Genomic DNA, 14,948 nt, shown 5'->3' on the forward strand with positions numbered 1-14,948 from the left:
CGTTAAATGGGTTCTCTAGTAGACGGAACACATTTTAATGTATTTTGTAATAGAAAGATGATTTTTAAATTTATTTTATAGGAGACAGAAGACATCTTAAGGTATTCTCTAGTAGACAGAAGATCTTTTAAAGTCTTCTATAGCAGACAGAAGACATTTTAAGGTCTTCTATAGTAGAAAGAAGATCTTTTAAGGTCTTCTATAGTAGACAGAATACCTTTTAAGGTCTTCTAAAGCACACAGAAGGCCTTTTAGATATACTGAAGAACAACTTCTTGACGTCTTCTCTAGTAGACAGAAGACCTTTAAGGTTTTTTCTAAAAGACAGCAGACACATTTTAATGTATACGGAAGACCTTCTGTATCAGACAAGCAATATTAAAGAAGTAAATCAAATGATGGAATCGAATGAAAAATATTGTGCATTCGTACAAGTTAACAGTGCTAAAGCATTATGGACGGGGGAGTGGTAAGTTAAGTGAGAAATTAAAGTATCAATTACTGAACGTTCATGTGTGGGTCCTCTATTGATAGTGCGCTATCATTACCTCCATTAACATAAAAAATATCTTTAAAGGTCTTCTATAGTAGGCAGACAAGGGACAAGGGAGACTTCTCTAATATCAATGAGTGCACTCTGATTCACATTAGCCCAATGATATGGGACCTACAACTGTTTATCGCCGAGTCTGAACGGCGTGTCTTAAGACACCACTTGTAAAGAAGTTTTACATGGCTGAAATACTCAGGAAATGTCGCCAAGACTACTGAGGGGTAATTTACCACCGTTGAAAGTTTTTGATGTTGCCTGGCCGGAGAATCGAACCCAAAACCTTTAGCGTGCAAGGCGGGTGTGCAAACAATTGCACGGTCTCCCTTGTCCCATCTGGAATGTTTGTGGAACAATTATTATATAGTAGGCAGAAGACCTTTAAAGGCATTATATAGCAGAGCAACGATTGGAACCTTCTATGTCCAGTGCACAAGAAACGAGACAGGATGATAAATGTCTACACACAGGCATTCGGTCATACCAATTCAACCTTAGGCCTGGCCTGATGCAAGATCTGTAGTTAAAATAAAAAAGGTCTCAGAGTAACATTATTTTTAGTTCGGCCATATTTTGTGATCAAACCATGTTTGATATTGCCATATTCCCTCTCTATGTGAAAATGCATCAAACGAGGATACAAACAAGGTGACATAATATCGTGTGATCTCTTTGACCCCCTACTGGGTGAAAATGTGTATATAAATACTAACAATAATAAATGACACATTAAACACTAAATAACACATATTTGGCTTATAGAGACATAAGTTATGAACATTGTGAGCATATTTGGTAGAAAACATTCTTCGAAAAGCCTATAATAAATCGTCTAAATTAAATATTTCCCGATGGTTTACGAACAGTTCTGATCCAAGCGATTTTGAATTAAACTCAAACGAAAGCTTTAATGTAAACGAACATAAGATAATGACTACCTCGTGCACCGCATTATTGTGCGACTTATTGTTACTTAAATATTTTCCATAACAAAGCAAAGCTTGCTTAAATACATTATTGCTGTGTATATTTTTGCACAAATACTGAGATAGTTATTTACTTGTAGTACTCGTAAGGTACCTCCTAAGCTAAACATAAATTAATGTTAGAACCAAAAATTAGTACATAACTAGTGTGTGTGTTGATGTTGTGATAGTAGGAAAATGATGCCGACAGCACTTGTTCTTGCACGGATGTCAAAGTAATTGACCTAGTTTCTTTTAGGATTGTATGTGTATTTTTGCTTTCACTTCCACATTCTTTCATCACTTTGCATGCTCCTCCTCCCCCGCACAACACAAAGTTATTTGATTTTCTGTTTGTAAATAAATGTGCGAGTCGTCGTCGGTCATGTACTTATTTTGAACAGGATGGCAATGTGTTTGCACTAATTTTGAAATAACTTTTTGATAGGCAGCCAAGTCATGTCGGTAATGTTTATTTTAGCAAGGGCCTTTTCTTAGGCTATATTCATTATAAGGAGTGTACGTTAATCAGGTAACACTCTAAAATTTATTACATAACACTTCTATAAAATATCTATAGAATACTGAAATAACATTCTAAATTTAAAAATTTTTGACTATATGTGAATAAAATATGTCCTTGCAAAAAAAAAAAAAAAAACAAAAAAAAATCCACGTTTTCGTTGAACAGAATCGACTCTAATTTTATAGGTACGGAGTGAATAAAATACCACCTTATAAACAATTAAAAACAAGGTTCACAAGGTTCAAACACTTGATGTAAAGGAAATAAAATATCGAATGGCAGATGGGGGCAGATGAAATCTTTTTTTAATTTTATTTTTGCCTTTTAAGGACTAGGGACTATTACCACGTTGGAAGAATAATGGCGAACAACAACTACAACCAACACTAGTAAAATAAAACATAATTCAATAAAGCACAGCATACATTAAATTATTAGTAATTCTTCTTAAAGGCCCTCTAATATATATGGCATCGTTTTTTCGCAATCAGCTGACGTTTAAAGATACTAACACTAACTAAGTATACATACATTTAATGTTTGTATGCGAATCCCCGCTTTATTGTGATGAGTGAACTATAATGGGCTTCGGTCATTTAGAGGGTCATCCTCCAACATGTCCTTTTCATTATCTTTGGGCGTGCACACACAGATGTTAGTATTTATATTTATGTATTAAATTGTGTTTAGTTAATTAGTACGGGTCTTGGATATTTCTAAGTTCCCTATAAAGAGCGATTCGTATGGTTCGGGCATGGTAATAAAATCGTGTTGTCTAATGGTTGTATATATTGTAAATGGGCTTGTGTGTATGTGCTGTATATTTTGTTATTTCTTTGCAGCGTAATATTTATAGAACCTTTTATATGTACGTGCAGATAATTAAACATCCTTACCATTTTTTGAAACTTTTCACTTTAAATAATTAAAAGAGTTATCCCAGGCTAAATGTATGTTCATATCGTCACCATAAATGCCAAAAGTAGTAACTAACAAAATAATAATTTTACAGGAGAAGCAAAAAACGTTATAAAATGAAAAACTGTTTTAATGAATATTAATCTTATTAAGGCGAGTATATGGGATATTATCAATCATATACAAGTAATGAAACCAAAACAGCGGAAACGCTTGGTTTTGGGATCCGTCATTACCACCAAATCTACAATGTTATCCCATTTTTCGAAATGCCTTTTCTTGAATAGGATGTATTTTATTTATGTATTATAGTCTTATGTATTAGATTCAATCAAAAAACTAATTTTGACTTTTTTGAAGATACGACTTCGGGCATTTCTGGTGACGATATTTATAAATTTATTTGCTGTAAAAAGTGTTCAAATAAAAAATGTATACTAAGAAAGTAGAAGAAAAGAACGTAAAAAACGCCTTATTAACATGAACGAATATAATATTCAACATCACAACGTACATGTACTTCGTAACAGCAAGTTTTAACGCCCGAAATCTTTAGTCCCCAATTTCCACTCGGTAAATATCATATAAAGAAACTGTGAAAATTTTGTTGTACCACTACCTATCTTAATTGATATGTTATTTATTTAAGTACTATTCGTAACACTTTAGTTAGATTTTCCAAAAAATCGTCCGTATCTCACCCTACAAATCGACTGCGAGGTACATATTTTAATTTTTGTCCTCATGGTAAACAAACGTTCTTGCAAAAAAAGTTGTCGCATAGGTTGGAAAATAAAAACCGCCTCTGTGTTCCCATAAAAGCTACAACATTCAATACAATTTTTTAAACCCAGGACCTTATCTCAAACTTGACAGTTTTATCCTTTGTGTTCGCCTAATGCCTATGGCATTACATGTAGAAACATGCCATACATTTTAAATGCGATTGTTCATAACTAGAAATCGGATTTTGCATATTTTTTATTAATAAAGATACAAAAATTCTGATTGGAATAAAATTCGTTTTGAAGAAAACTGAATACAATGACGGGCTCATATTTTTTTTATTTTTTTGCATATTTTCATATGCAGAAAATATGACGAAAATCGTCAAATTAAATTTTGAAAATCATCAAAAAGTGTTCTAAATTTATTGTCGTTTATTGTCGTTAAAAGTGGATTTCTTAGCAAATTATTATGTAATTAATTATTATTCCGCCACAGCAACTAAAAGACTTAAATATACATAGATATAAACAAAATTAGTTTTCACAAGGTGAGATAATTTCCTATAACCCAGCCTTCTTATTATATCATAAGTTGCTTTCCTATACAAATTTGTTCAAAAACTCAGTCAGAAATGTCAACATGAATCTTTCACATAAAATCTTTCATATTTTACTAAATTTTGCCCTGTAGTAATCATGAATATTTCTCTAGGAATTTTCCGCACGGAAAATAATTTTGAAAAGTGAAATTCTTTTAAAATCAATATTTGTAAAATGTTGAAAACTACTAGATTCGCTTAATTATGGTGTATTCTAGCCGAATCGACAAAAATATTCCCTTTTTGGGCATAAATAAGAAAGGAAGGAAATGAAAGAAGGAAATAAGAAGTTGTGACATTGGGGAAAGGGAACAATTCCGCACGGAATTTTTATTCATGATTGCACTGATAACCATATTTTAATGCCCCAAGGGTATTATGTCTTAGGGAATGAGTTTGCAACATGCAAAAGGAAACGAAATAGACCCATAGTTCCTTCTGATGATATGCATAGATTCACACTTGTCCGTCTGGCCACACGCAGAGAAAAAAATATGATTGATCCAACAATATTCGAAGAGCAAAATATGTATTGTTAAGATATTGTTAAATTCCAAATGTAGTATTGTGATTCCAACAATTGGGTTTTGTTAAATCCAAAAATAGTTTTTGTCAACTGGACAATAGTTCTCTCTTTTCTTCGACAATTTTTTCTCTTCTCTCGCTATTCGATGCCGTGTTGAAAAAAAAAACAATTATGGTGAGTTTTGTTTGTATGACATGATGCCTTTATCTTTGTTTTTGTGTGTATGTATACCAACAATGAGACTCTTGTTTTTATTTGTTTCTGTTTTGTTTCATTCTTCTATCTTCATTGTGCTTTGAGGTTTGGTGTTATACCGGAGTATGTTATGGTGTTTAATTATTCCTTATGTTATGGTGGGTGCTTGTGGCTTTTTGTTTGTCTTTGTTGTCAGCCAATGCAGCAAACCATGTATTGTGTTCATCAATGATTGCAATATTATACGCGACATTTATATCCAAGTTATGTGAAAAGTGTATATGAGAAGTATATACACTCAAATCAGAAATTTCTGGGCTGGTTTTCTGGGTTGACAATACTTTTTGTAAACAAAATTAGATTATGATAGTTCCTACAATCGGCATTGTTAACGATTTTTACAATATTGCGGAAATTCGAAAGTTGTTTTTGTTTTCTATGTTTGGATGAAAAGATGGTATTTTTGGATTTGGATTACAATGTTTGAACAAAACAAATACATTTTTGGAACCAAAACAGATATTTTTGTTCCAACAAAAGCGAAAAATATTTTTTCTCTGCGTGCATGTATTTTTGAAAACACATTTATTGACCGATTCGCATAAAAATTAGAGAAAATTTTTTTGGCCCTAGGGCGATCCCTATTTATTTTGGTAAGAATCGATTCAGATTTTGATATTGTTCCCATATATGCAGTATAATCTCGATAATCCGTACACCACAAGTTTCGGCGGTGTCTGAATTATCAGATTGTCCGGATTAACGAATAGTAAAGAAAATAAATTATTTTCTATGATTAAATCACCCTTGGTAGTTATATAATAATACTTTTTTAATTTGTAATTGCTAATACCGAACACTTAAATGAAATATAGATGTAAAAAGTGCTCTACGTGTAAAAAATAGTGAAATTTTTCTACTCGACAATCCGGACATTTTTGTTGGCATTGCCCGTATTTGTTCCTTTCCTTACTTTTCACCAATTTGCTAACCAACAAGACTCAATTTTCGCAAATTACAGAAAAATCCAATTAGATTGTGAAAGTAGAGCTAGAAATACGACGTTTTTAAATTTTATATTAGGGTGTAAGTAAAACACGGGACAGATGTGAAATTTCATGTTTTTTGGAAATTAAGATTCCTTGAAATCTTTGCCTTTTAGATGTATAGTGCCTTAGGCAACTTTAATGACAATATTGAGGCTAACATTTTTCCTAATATATTTATTTATATCCTACACCACAAGACTAATGTGTCATGAAAGGTTTGTCCTTGTACTCGATAATAATAATAAAAATTCGAAGCATTTGTAATAATCAGTACAAATTATCGAGTACACGGACTGATATAAATTAATTAATTGCGTATACAAAAGGGTTATGACGTTTCGACTGTGTTATCAAAATTATTTTCCTGTAGCAGGAATGAATGAACTATACACGGTGCGCCTTAACTAACTTTAAATTAAAGGTCCTTACACTTGGGAAGTTTTTACGGATTCTGAAACACAATGTTCATAGAACAGAAAAATCGAAAAAAAAAATAACAAAAAAATCGCCGTAGGGATTTTCAAAAAAATCGCGGTCAAAGTTCACATTTTTAGGGATTGAAAATATGTGAATGGTTTTGCCATGTTAAAGACAATTCCAAGGGTTTTGACTTATTTTACCACTACCTCGATATTGTGTGGTTTTTCAAAGTGATGTCATTTTGCACTAATCATTGGGTGTTCTTCATTTTGCTTATTATTCATGGTGGATGGGTATAACAATAATCCATTACTGTTCGCTGAGGAGTGAACATTTCCCAATTCTGCATTAAGTGGTTGTATGCGTACAATATAGATCGATATTATAAAATTATGTATGTTTAGTGCATTAAACTAAAACTATGTCATCAATATTAAAGCGGCAGTTAGAGCATTTTTCCAAAGAAGCTTTTTGACCACAAAGAACAAAAATTTCCAATTTATGTCTGTATATACTGAACAAAGGACTAAACAATATAAAATATATTCAAATCTAATATGTGGATACCCAGCAAAATTTTGTGGAAATGGTTCCATGAGATGCCATGATTTCACTGGATCTTTTGCATTGGTTCAAATGAAGTCGTGAAAGATCCGATCTTTTCATCAGCATTTGAACCCATTCGAAGGAAGTCGTGAAAGATCCGATCGTTTCATCAGCATTTGAACCAATTCAAAGGAAGTCGTGATCGATCCGATCTTTTCCTTAGCATTTGAACCCATTCCATCGATCCAATAGAGATGAATTTTGTGTTTTTATTTTTACACATACATATATTCTTTTATTTATCTAAATATGTACGTTTAAAGCAATGTAAGATTTATTATGCTAGGAAATCCCAATCATTGAGCTAAAAGTAGAGTCGGACTGCACTCTTTGGTGTTAGTCGTGTTCCTTTACGTGCCTGACCAATTACAAAAGTTTCCTTGCCTGCTCTAGAGTCGATTTGTAGATCCCTACAAAACAACAAACATTTCCAAAACGTTGTAAAATAAAATTCACGAAATAGTAATCTGCAGTTGGAGTCAATGTCGAAATCTGCACTGCACTGATGGGAAGAAAAATCCTTTTGTAAGATGAATCAAAACCTGTTGCGGAGGAAGTAAACTCTGTTGCGTGCAGCGGCGGTGTTTAGACTGCAACAGCTGGGACGGCCGGAAGTCAAGTTTCTCACTTAAATTTGCAACCTGTCGCTTGCCAAACACATCGTTCCCGAAGTCTGGAAAATAGGCCAGCTACTGAAGCCCGAAAAGGATGCCAGCAAAGGTGAATCTTACAGGCCGATTTTGTCGCCCGTACCAAGGACCCTTGTTGCTTTAGTTCTTCCAGCATCAGAATTAACTTTCCAGTTGCCGATCAATAGCATAGGATCCGTAAGCAGCACAACAACTGCGCTGAAGGCCATCTCCATCTCCATATTAGCTGAGGACTCACTCAGAGCAAGCCGTGCGATAGAACAGTGATAGTAACACTTGATTTAGCAAAGCCCTTTGATATTGTCAGGCACCCTCGTTGTTTGATGTCATCGAGCAGACTACGCACCGTCCAAGTTTGAAACGTTGGATAATAAATTTTAGGTGCGGATGACAGTAGTACGTAGAATTTAGGATCAAGAAGTCCAAAACCCGTAGAGTGAAGAAAACCTCTTCTGAATTCCAAACGCTGCAGACGGCATTGAGATCGTAACGTATGCGAATGATTGTACTATCTTGGCGTCAGGTGCCTTCCCTGGTGAAATTTGTGAAAGACTGAGCTCCTTTTTGTCTGATCTTACCATTTTTTCCACGCGAGGAATATGCAAATACCAGCCAATTAATCTACGGCCACTCTGTTCACTACCTGGGCGGCCGAGTTGGGAACAATAGAGTTGAATGTCATGGTCGATGATAGCAGAATTCAGACCACAGACCCAGGCAGCCAGGGGGTCTTCATAATCTAGAAAGAGAAGTCTAACGTTACAAGAGAGAACCTCGATCAACAAGCCTTTCAACCAGGTTTAAGTAGCATTCACACGAATGCAGTCGCAGATGCAGTAAACAGTTATCGTGTGAATGCGGTCCTTGGAGAACATCCACCATCCGTCAAAATTCCTATAGGGCAAGTACTGATGACACCGTGGAAAACATGCCCCCACGACACACTGCTCCTTTTCAATTGCCCTACCAATCCTGCTAAGAAACTTAAGTTTGCAGCTTTGTGGTTACAAACCATATAAATAGCGAAATAGCCACATTCTTACGACTGATAGACCAAGAGTCAGATTAAGCAGAAAAATGAGAATACAAACACTACTGTTACAACAACGAGTTAGTAAAGATGACATGCTTAGGATCTGAAAATGAATTGCATCTTTTGGGGGTCACGCTCTTGTAAAAAGAATGAGTGAAGATGCTGAAAAAATGACATTCCATTTCACTTGCACCCATTCTTGAATAGCATCTTTGGCATCGAACATTTTGCTGGGTATTCATAACCTACACTTCTAATTATAGTTATATTCCAGAACCTGGAACCGTAAATGGTACTGTAGTACTTCTTCCCATTCTTCCCTTATTCCAAAAACAAGAAAAAATTGAGCTTTTATCTAAACAAAAATTGCGATGATTAACCCTACCTCCTTTGTTTTTCTGCTAGACAATTTTGGCCGAGTAGAAACTATCACCATATTTGTACACGTTGATTTTGACATTTCTGATTGAGTTTTTGACATTTTTAAATGTTTCCATTACCTACATTTGCATAGGAAAGAAACTTATGTTGTAATAGTAATGCTGGGCTTTTTTTTTACATTTTCTCACCTTGTCAAAACTGATTTAAGTCTTATTACTCCATTATTAATCTGCAAAAAACGACGTTAAGCGTTCTTGTAATCACCGATCAGCAAAAAATCATTACCAAGTAATGACTCTATTCAGCAAATTATGGCAGTAATAACTACTTAGAAATTAACCGTAAAAGTCATTATTTTTACATGGGGATGTCTTAGGAAGGAAGTACTTCCTTAAATATGTTTTTAAGTACATATTTAACCACATACCGGAAGTCGAAAAAAGTTTAAAAGCATCCCGTCAAAATGTTCGATGCCAAGGATGCTATTGAATCATGGGTGCAAGTGATTTGACATGTCATCTTTTTAGCATTTTCACTCATGAATTTTATATGAGCGTGACCACCATAAGATGACATTCATTTTCGGATCTTAAGATGACATTCATTGTCGGATCCTAAGCATGTCATTTTGACCAATGCTTTGACATGTCATTTTCACCAACCCTTTGGCATGACATTTGCATGTCTTGTTTGGAAAATGGAAAATTTTGTATTGAAATGACAAACCAAACTCTTTATTAATTCAAACTAATTCATGAAATATGTAACTAGAACTAATTTATCAGCATAAAGTATACACCCAAAATTTCAATTTAATCACCGCCGCTGCACCGCAACAGAGTTTACTTCGTCCACTCTCAGCCACTGATTTTGTTTCATCTTACAAAAGCTTTTCTATTATCTTCTCATCACCAGTTCAGATTTCGACATGGACTCCAACAGCACTCCTTTAAGAATTTCTAGTTCGTGAACCTACATTTAATTTGTAATTTTGTAATTTTATAACAAAAATTTTGGAAATGTATACTCTTTGCATGGGTTTAAATGCTAATGAAAATATCGGATCTTTCACGACTTGCTTTGAACCAATGCAAAATATGCCATGAAATCACGTCATCGCATAGAACCCCTTCCTTCAAATTTTGCTGGGTAATTAATCTTATATTTTTAGAAAAATGTGTATAAATAAAAACTCAAAATGCATCTCTATTAGATCGATGGAATGAGTTCAAATGCTAATGAAAAGATCGGATCTTTCACGACTTCCTTTGCATGGGTTCAAATGCTGATGAAAAGATCGGATCTTTCACGACTTCCTTTGCATTGGTTCAAATGCTAATGAAAAGATCGGATCTTTCACGACTTCGTTTGAACCAATGCAAAACATGCCATGAAATCACGTCATCGCATGGAACCCCTTCCTTCAAATTTTTCTGGGATATGTTCCAAGACAAATTTATATAAGGTATATGCATGAATTACAACAACTAACAAATTTACAAAAACAACATTGTTGTTTTTGAAAATTAATTGTCAAAGGAAATATTGAATAATGGGTCGTTCCAAAAATTTTCTCTGAAAAAAAATCCTCTAAAATAGAACAAATTTGAATCAAACTGTAAATATAAAGCATTCAGAACTGTCGTAGGTCATTTTTATTATACGTTTAGGATGAAAAGCAGTATTTTATGGTAGCAAATTTCGAGGTTTCAAATTTCATTTTGAAAACTAAATTTACAAAAAAGTAAGAATACAGCTGATAAATATACCTTGATATGTTCTATTTTTAGAACAATTGAGGTGAAATTATATTCAAATTCAACACTCCATTTTTTGTTTTAATATGATGGGGGTATGTTAAATTTGACATTCCGTTTGTAACTGCTCAAAATAACCTTTTTAAAACCCACAAAGTATATATATTCTGGATCAGCGAGCAATTCTACATCGATTTAGCCATGTCCGTCCGTCTGTCGATCCGTCTGTGGAAATCACTCTAGCATCCGAAAGGATTGTGTGTGATTTTTCATTTTGCAATGAAAGTAATTGAAGACTGACTACAGAAATGATCCTGTGAAGTATAGTATATAATATACTACTACCGAAAGGATTGAAGTAGGTGGATAAAATTTTGGTAAAATCTATTGTATGTATATAGAACTTTTGGTATTGAAAATGGGCTATATAGGTCCACGTTTTAGTATAGCCCCCATACAAACTGACGCGTGACGCTTCCACGTTTTAAGGTATTAGTCCCATTTGACCACCTAGTTGGTTGTATTTTGGTATTTTGTGTTTCAGAGGCTAAAAAACATTTTTACCAAATATTATTTATATATGTAGGTCCACGTTTTGGTATAGCCCTCATATAACGCCCCATATTAAGTACGCGTCATTTTAATGAATTTGGAAGGTATTGGGCCCATTTGCCACTGAATTGGTTGCAATTTGGAATTTTGTGTTTTCAGAGGCTAAAAGAAATTTCCACCAACAATTTTTTATATAGGTTCACGTTTTGATATAGCCCGGTTTTCGGTATTTTCAAGCTTTTAGCCACATTTTCTAAGCGAAATGGTTAAAATTTAGTATGCAGTCTTCATTGGTGGTATGAAACAGTTTTGCAGGAAATTGTCGGAATTGGTCCACGTTTTAATATACCCCCCATAGAACGGTACCTCCCGATTTTCAGTATTTTGAAGGTTTCAGCCTTATTTTCTTACTGAAATGGCTGAAATTTGGTATTTGGTTTTCTTTGAGGCTACAAAAATTTCCCCTAAAAATTTGTCACTGTAATCTTAATATAGCCCTCATAGAACGGTACCTTCCTAATTAACCACATTTGCAGACCGAATTAGCTGTATTTGGGCATATAATGTTCTTACCTACCAAAAATTGTGGACATAGGCCCATGTTTTGGTATAGCTCCATATAACGGTAACGCCAGATTTAAAGTAAATTTGAAGTTTTTAGATACACTTTCCGAGGGTTCCTTGTGGTCAAAACAATTATCTACCAAAAATTGTGGACATACTTACATGTTTCGGTATAGCCCCCATATAACGCCTGATTTCAGGTATGTGGAAATAATTATCTATATTTTCTACCCAAATTGACTGTAATTTTGCATTTACTATTCCGAATGGTCAACAAACTTATCCGCCGAATGCTTTGGATATAGGCCCACATTGTGGCTAATATGACTAACAAATAACGGTACCTCCCGAATTCAGGAATTTTCATTTTTTTAGCTGACCGAATTAGACAAAATTAGGTATTTCTTCCCGTAAAATTGTGGGCATTCGTACTTTCTTTAGGAAAGAAATCTAATTACTCCTTATAGTTCAGAATATTTCATGGTGAGGGGTATAAAAAGTTCTGCCCGGCCGAACTTAACGCTTTTTACCTGTTTCTTTTATTTCGCTCCCTGCTGGTTTTAAACACACTAGGTTGTGTTCGTCCTGTTAACGTATTGAAAGATGAAGCATATCGTCACCTGAAATGCCCAAAGTCGTAACCCTCAACGTAGCCCTTTGAGGGTTACGTCTTTGGGCATTTCAGGTGACGATATATAGAATAGTAGAAATTGAGAGATATAGACAGATTATGACAGATTTAGAGCTTTTTATATGAAAAAAGTAGTGATTTGTTTTCTTCTTTCTGTCTTTAATAGATCTACTATCATCAGCTAATGTAAATATTGTAATGTCTATAAGGTTTCTATGATGTAGAGACTCTATTTACTGCTATCCAAAATGCGCAACACATAGACAAATATCAGTGGGCGCTGTTCTGCTTTTGAACTTGTCCTGTCTTTGCTAATTTTAATATTAAAGTTCTTATCAAATTTGCACAATGACGAATATGCAAATAGAAAGAACGTTGTAAAAAGGATACTTCTCATGTTTTTCCTTTGTAATGAATTTATGATATTATGTGGGCGAACGGAACATCAAATGCCTGCACGCACTTTGAAGGCACATGTATGAACTTTTACGCAAATCGAAAATTTGAATATAGAATTTCCATAGAAAATTGTTTCAATAAGAAAATGTGAACTTTATAATTTCAAATAAATGTTATTCATTAGACTGAAACGTTGTTGCTCGAAGCACTTTTATTGTATGACAATTCCTCAAAGCTTTCTAATTAACCATTAATATGTATCGTTATTAATCTAAGGTTCAGTAAAATTCTTCTAAAACATTTTTTTTCTGTGGGAATTTTATTAATGAATGGCAGTATGAAAGGTTTATTTTTATAACTTTGCTATTAGTATACTTTTAAGATATTAAAATAAAAAGTTAAGACGTTAAAAATATAGAACATTAAAACGATGAGCTCTTTGCGAATATTTATCAAAAAAGAAAAGATGGCGCATTTTTGGTTCCATATTAAAGTGGAAAATTATTTGCTTAGTCAACAACAAATACATTAAAAAAACAATCTTTTGAACTTCTGATAGTAATCAAAGTCAGCTGATCGAAGTATTATACTCTTTTGAATTCTTCTTTATTATTGTCATCAAATATATTTCAGCAAGGAATATTTTGTTTTGTTTCTATGTTTAAATTTCAGTAATTGGAAAAAAAATACTCTTACCAGAATAATATAAAGCTTAACGTACCTGAAATGAAACAAAACAAATATTAATTATGTAATTTTTATAAATATTATTAATATTAAGTTTAGTCTACATCATAGTTATAGTTTTTCAAAAAATACCAATTTTTGAAAAATGGGAAAGCACACAGCTAGTGTAATTACAAGGCATATTATTGCCGGGAAAACACCAACAAATAAAATTATGTTTCAAACTCTTATTTTTGCTAATAATATTCCTTATTAGCCGGCCAGGCAATTTTGTATGTATACCTCATCTATTTGAAAAGTGAGGTTGACGTAGGGGATGAATGATACCAAGCAAGCAAGTAGGGGAGGAATGACACAAGGTCTTGATCGAATTTAAAATTTAATAAATAATTTCCTTTCACAATTTTAGGTGAAAAATGCCTTAATTATCTAATCTAATCTAAAAAATATGTTCAGCTACCTACGGGGCTATATCAAAGTTTGGACCTATCTCTTCAATTTTTGGTGGAAAAGTTTATAACTGCAGGGAAACTCAAAAGTCAAATTACGGGTAGTTCCGTAAAACAATGTAGCTAAGACCCTCAAAATACCGAATATCGGGAGGTACGGTCGACGATTTTTAGTGAAGAAGATTCGTTACCACTGAAAACTTCAAATGTCAAATAACAGCGAGTTCGATTTTTTGGTGGAGAAGTTTCGTGACCACAGAGAACCTCTGATGTCAATTTACAGCTAGTTCGGTTAAAAATCGTAGCTAAAATCCTCAAACTACCGAAAATCTGTAGGTACCATTATATGGTGGCTATACCAACACATGGACCTTTGTTGACGTTTTTTGGTGGAGAAGTTTCGTGACCCCTGAGAACCTCAAATGTCAAACTACAGCTAGTTCGGTTAAAAATTGTATCTAAAATCCTCAAACTACCAAAAATCGGGAGGTACCGTTACATGGATGCTATACCAAAACATAGACTTATGTTGACGATTTTTGGTGGAGAAGTGACCCCTCAGACCCTAAAATGTCAAATTACAGCTAGTTCGGTTAAAAAGTGTACCTAAAATCCTCAAAATACCAAAAATCGGAAGGTACCGTTATATTGGGGCTATACCTAAACATGGACCTATGTCCATAATGGAATGTAAGTTTATTGATCACTAGGAATCCTAAATGTCAAATTATAGCTAGTTCGGTTTGAAAATGTGACTAAAAAC

The 14,948-nt window shown here is 33.8% G+C and overlaps 1 protein-coding gene and 1 pseudogene across 6 annotated transcripts in view; both read right to left on the bottom strand.

The window, feature by feature from the left end:
• Positions 1-14,948, bottom strand: part of hoe1 (OCA2 melanosomal transmembrane protein hoepel1) — a 280,461-nt gene that overhangs the window by 89,723 nt on the left and 175,790 nt on the right. The gene's annotated exons all lie outside the window — the stretch shown is intronic.
• Positions 11,149-11,234, bottom strand: LOC141395996 (small nucleolar RNA U3; annotated as a pseudogene).

This window comes from Musca autumnalis, unplaced genomic scaffold (assembly GCF_047663935.1).
Source record: "Musca autumnalis isolate F117 unplaced genomic scaffold, ASM4766393v1 scaffold_2, whole genome shotgun sequence".
NCBI lineage: Eukaryota > Metazoa > Arthropoda > Insecta > Diptera > Muscidae > Musca > Musca autumnalis.